The sequence below is a fragment of the Gavialis gangeticus genome, unplaced genomic scaffold (genome assembly GCF_001723915.1).
Source record: "Gavialis gangeticus isolate Ggan-Ray unplaced genomic scaffold, GavGan_comp1, whole genome shotgun sequence".
Lineage (NCBI taxonomy): Eukaryota > Metazoa > Chordata > Crocodylia > Gavialidae > Gavialis > Gavialis gangeticus.
This window is the reverse complement of record NW_017729011.1, coordinates 24,077,246-24,083,030: the sequence shown is the minus strand read 5'-3', so window position 1 is coordinate 24,083,030 and position 5,785 is coordinate 24,077,246.

The window sequence follows — 5,785 nt, the reverse complement described above, 5'->3', positions numbered from 1 at the left end:
CCCCCCCGCTGGGAAGCTGGGTCCCCAACACACACACGAAGCCATTTCAGGTCGGAGCCCCTCGTCCAGGCTTTTCCCCTGCTGCAAAGATGTGAAATGAAATAAAAGCCCGCCGCGCCTGAACTCGGACCTGGCAAGGGAGAGCCCGTTTCGTGAGTTAGCGTGGCCCTGAGCTGCGTTTCTGGATTTAATCCGGTACCTGATGTACCTTCTCGCTGCGTGCCGCGTCCCAGGAGCCGGGGGGTGAAAGCGGGCTGCGAGAAGGTTGAAGGGGGATTGCCCAGTTAAATGCTAGGGGTGAACGTGCTCTTCGAGGCACCCGTTAAGAAATGGAGCCGAGCTTCGCCGAGTCGCGTCTCCTCCTCTCTGCTGCGCTGGTACGAGCAGGGCCCGGCAGGCAGGTGGAGGGCTATCGCTCTCGGGTCGTTTCCGGGACAGCTCGTGTCTTCCAAAAATAAAATGTCCCCTGCCTTAGCAGCGACCTCTCTTCTCTCCCCTTTTCAGGCTAAGTAAAGAGGGTTAAACGGAAGTGAGCGAGGTTCTCAGAATCTGTCTTTGGCTGGGAAAAATATAGGAAACCTCAAGTAGTACAGAAGGCTTTGTGAAAACAGCTGTGGGTGAAGTGCGGGAAAGATCTTGGGGGGGAATTAGGAACAACTGTATCGCTGGCTTCTTACTGGATGATTACGAAGACTAGAGAAGATCAAATAAGCTGACCTGTGGAGTGGGAAATAAAGGACTTGCCATCCTTGAGGTTACAGGCTATCCCCATCAAAATAGTGGTGCCAGCACCGAAGGAAGAATGGACAGTTGGCAGGAGAGGCATCTGGAGATGAACTTGGCTGTTCCTAGAGTTGCAGAAGTAGGACCCCGTTGTGTTGGGAAAGGAAGTCTTTGCTACAGGGTGTAAACCTGGGAAGTCATCACAGGGACCCAGGCAGGCCACACTTCTCCTGCGTGCATTTGCGTGCCCCTTTCTTTGGGGTTGTTTTGAAACTGACAGATGTCAGGCTGATGTCCCTTTAACACCAGGGCAGGGGGAATCCTGACCTATGACATAGCTGAGCTAGAGTGGCTCTGAACTGCTCGACCTTTGCATGTCTGGATATAATTTTGTTCCCGATCTACCTTGTTGTGTACTGTGTCCCAAGAGCCAGGGAATGAAAACAGGCTGCAAGAAGGCTGGATCTTTCTCAGTCATGCTGGATTAGCTTGCGTTCTGTTTTTGCTCAGTGTACCATCGATGCCAGCCTTTCTGTAACTTCCTGCTGATGGCCATAACAATTGGAATGGAAATATCAGCACAGTGCTGGTGTTTTTACCTTGCCTAGGACAGCCGTCTACACTAGTGCTGCTACCAGCTGTAATACGTGTGTGAGGGGTTGGAAGAAAGTGTGTTGCATTCCTGCCACTGGGAGGTACATGAAGTGCAGGGCCAAGTGATTCTGATTGTCCTTCCTGAGCTTCGGCTGTGACCCTCTTGGCCTCTGGCTCTGCTAGTCTGAAAGCAGGAATTCTGTGTCTGCCTTTCCTTGTCTTTGTGACAAGGTATTTAGCAGGATTTGCAGGTGTGCTGGAATCTGACAGGGCTGCACCATGAACACTTCTGCTATGGCCTGTTCTGCGCCTGATCCTGTACGTGGGTTCCACTCGTGACACCCAGGGACTGCCAAGGCACTGGCGTCTCTTTCATCTGCTGATTGATTTTTTTTGCAGTGTAATAAAGAAAGTGGACTCCTGCATCTTGTGACTTAATCTTTCACTTCATTGATGTTCTCTAACAATGCAAAACTTAACGTTGCTATGATGTATTTTCCATAGTTTGGTGAGAAACTTAGGCAGTAAAGTGATACCAAAGAGGGTTAATTCTAGGAGACTCTGTGAAAAATCTAGTTGGCTGTTTGTTTAAGAAGATTACTGGAATTGTTGAGAATTAACTATTCCCTCTGCAGGGGATGATTTAGAAGTTTCTTGTTTTGTTTTGGTTTTTTTACATTGTGGTTTGGCATACTAGTCTTAAAGAGCCTCAAGATGCTGCTTGTGATTGACATAACAAAATGCAAATGATATGCTGTTTTACTAGGCTCTAATTTATCTGGCATGAGGTTTGTGTACCAGTAGTACAAAGCTTTTCTTACAGGGGCTTTCTCCACCATGTGCAATGTACATAGGGGAAAACTACTCTAAATTGTATGCTTACAAATAATTAGAATTGTGTATCCCAATAATTAGCTACCACAGTAAATTAAAATTTAATGTTGCAAGTTTTGTATTCCACATTTACTTAGAATTGATTTTATTGAAAAATTAAGTGGATTTAAAAATCTTTGTGGGAGGAAGATTAAGTTGCTGTTGGGTAATTGTGAGAGGGCACTGAATTCTGTGAAATTTTAGAAAACAAAATCCATTAAATGCTAGACTTGAAACTTCCTGAAGGTTAGTACAGAAAGGAATTAATGGCTCAATCTCAACTTGACATTTGACTTAACAGTAAATGAGCTCATAGAGTGAGAAACTGCCAATGCACTATTAGGAATCGTCCTGTATGGCAGAGGGAATGGGCAATTTGGGTTGAAAGAGTTTTTCCCTTCTCATCTTTAGGGTTTCTGGGGAGGACTTTTTTCCAGGAGGAGCATCTTTGGTCTTGTTTTTTACATACATACATATGTCAACCTAATGCTTTGTGATCATCCTTATCTGACACTGGGATATGCCAGTGCTCACAGAGATGGTGTTCACTGTAGCTAATTCTCAAGTTAAGACGACCCAAATTGGTACGATTGATTACACCAGTAATAAAATCGCATCCCCTGCAACTCTAAAGTTCCACAGTCTGTTTCCACTCGGAGAGCAAGAGCACTGTGCGGCAGGTTGCAATAAATCCCAGGGTGTTTCTAGGTCAGTGAGGCTGTGTAAGAGGTCTGCCCCTGCAGAGTTTATATTGCTGGCTGTAGGATTTGGGGTTGTTCTGTTTTTCTTATTCCTAAAATAGCCAACGCATTGCCTGTGTAAATTTATTTAACCAGTTCAGCAAACTTAACCTTTTGCTTGGATGTTGTCTCCTCTGTTATGTAAGAAGGAGGATGAGGTGTATAAAACCCAGCAGAGGACTGCAGGCCAGGATGTTACATTCAGGTGCTTCTTCCTGGTGTCAGTGAAGGAGACTGCAGGCAAATTTGCATGTGCAAAATAGCATTTAACCTTGACTTAGAGTTCTTTTTCCATTTAGTGTGCATGACACTGGACTGCTGTACTAAATATGTTGCTGGGCCAGGGAGGTGCTGCCTCTCGGAGTGGAAGAACACAAAGCAGTTCTTGTGTATCAGGGAGGACAGGGTTCACTTCAGTTTACAAGAAAATTGTGCAGCTCTTAACTCTAGCAGAGCGTTCTGTGGGGGCTCCCTGTCTGGAACAAAGCCGAGGTTGTGTTCATGTTGCAGTCTGCAGAGCAAGGCTCGGGGACCCAACTCTGTAACCCTTCTGCAGCCCAAGTGAGCAGCACTGAGTCTTTGAATGTGTGCACATCAGCCTTCGAAGCTAATGGTGATGCCTGGCTCCTGTGTTCTAGTCTTTATCAGTCTCAAAGTGCTGAACAATGTGTGTTCATGTTTAACTGGCCCTTGGACTGGGACTTAAACAGCAGTGGCTTATGTGCAGCTAATAGCCCAGGCCTAGCCAGGGTATTGATAATGGGGAGTGCTTCTCCAGCTTCCTTGTGATAGGGTTGGGGACAGGGAGTGGAGAGACCTATGAGACACAACCTGCACATCTAGTTTTTCCAGTTGTGGCACGAGGCACATCCACCAGGCTTCAATATTTGTGCAGTGGATGCAGAATTTTGAGTGGGGACGTCTGTCCTGCAGTGTTTGCTCAGTACGGAGACGGCAGAAAGGCAAGTTGGCTGTTCACCCATTCATGAGCAGGTGCAGGTATCTTCCTTGGGTTACAGGATCCTGCTTTTCCTTTTGACATGCAACACGGCTGTCAGCTGAGCTAGGGAAAGTTCATATTTGCCTGGAAGGGATCTTTCTGCTGGCCTCTTTGTAATATGGTAAGTTTTAAACTCCTAGTTTTGGAGTGGGGGGAAGACCCTGGTGTGAGAGGAAGGCTCTGGGAGACACTTGGCTGGAGGGGATGGGGCCAAGGGAGGTTTGTGGAAGTTGCAGGGGACCTCTGAAATAGTGGGGTGGAAGGGAGACCCATGGAAGCCTATAGGGGAATGGAGGGATGCTTGGGACCCCAAAATTGAGCAGTGTGTAATTCCTTAGGGTAGTAAATTCTGTGGCTATTGTGCAGTGTGAAGCTAGGGAGGGCTGGCTTTAGAGAGGCATCAGTCATCCAGTTTTTCCACCTTGGGTTGGATTGCCAGCAGCTCCTCTTCCCTCATGCCAAAGGAGCATCAGCTCAAATGGCAAAGACAGCTAGGGAGTGAAGTGGGATCTCCATTAGGAAGGACTCTAGCAATTTTCTCACCAGTGTCGTCATCTTCAGTTTCTACTGAAGTAATTTCATAAAGACACAAGGTACGAAGATTGAATGAAAAGTTACTGCTTTTGTTTCCGTTCTCCACCTCTGCTCCCAGATCCTTTGCTCTTACCCTAATAGGGTAAATCAAGCAAAAGAGAAGAAGAAAAATTCTTCTTGATGGACACTTGTTTTTCAGTAGTCCATGTTTAGCCTGCATTAGGACAGCTAAGAGTGCCTGACTGCACAGATATGCTGTGTTGTAATGCCTCATGATCTCCTGTCTTGGCACCAAGGTAATTGGACTTAACAAATGGGCTGGCTGTGTTTTGTTTCTTCAGCTGTGCTGTCCACACCTGAGCAGACAGCTGTTTAGCTGGTTTTTCTAGCCAGATGTCATGGCTGACTGCTTTTAGGAGACTCGGGTGAGTCTGCACGCACAGGTGTAGTGCAACTTGAAAGGCAGCATTGCTTCTGCGTGATAACCGGACCTCCAGGTTATAGCACTCTGCTCATCTAGGTAGTAATGTTTACTTCATGTGACTGTCAAGCTAGGTTATGACCACTGCTTCAAAAATCGGGAATAAGGGCAAAGACAGCTTTAGTTGGGTAGCTTCATCTCCCTCTCAAGGTAAAAAAAAAAACAACAAAAAAAACCAGAAGGAAAAGCCTGTGATTTTGTGAAAAAAGAAGAGCTTTATCCATTTTGGACTGGTCTCGTGGTGAAGCTGTAAAAGGGACTAGACAAATTTAGACCCTACTCCAACTTTGCTGCGTGTCGTAATTTTTTTCAGACCTCAGTTTCCCCTGTACAACACGGAGTGCCATTGTTGCGATCTGCCTGTCACGTAAGTGTAAGTTTTAAGTATCAGTAGTACTTGTGAGTGGGTAAATATGGCAAAAGCCACAAAACAAATGCAGGAAGAAGGCCAGATTGCTTGCTGCTTTATTTTTGGGGTGAAGTTAGTCATTTCCAAAAATAAAGTAGCTTGATTTGCTTTGAACCCACATCTGTACACAGCTCTGCAGCTTCTGCAGGTGCATGAGACACGAGGGTGAGAACACAGTTGTCAAAATTAGTGTAAGGAAAGGGCTCCTGATACCCAGCCCAAAGGCAAGGTAGAAGACTTCTGGCACTCTGGTACTGTCAGCAGTAAAAGCAGCAGTTTTACCTTTGGCTAGAATCAAATTCTGGAAAACCCGGGACTGCTCTCTGTAGCTCAATAAATGCATAAATAAATAAACTCCCACAAAAGGAGCAAGTGTTACCATCTCTGTTTGAAGATAGGGGATGTTTTGAGTCTGTGTGGAAGCTGGAACA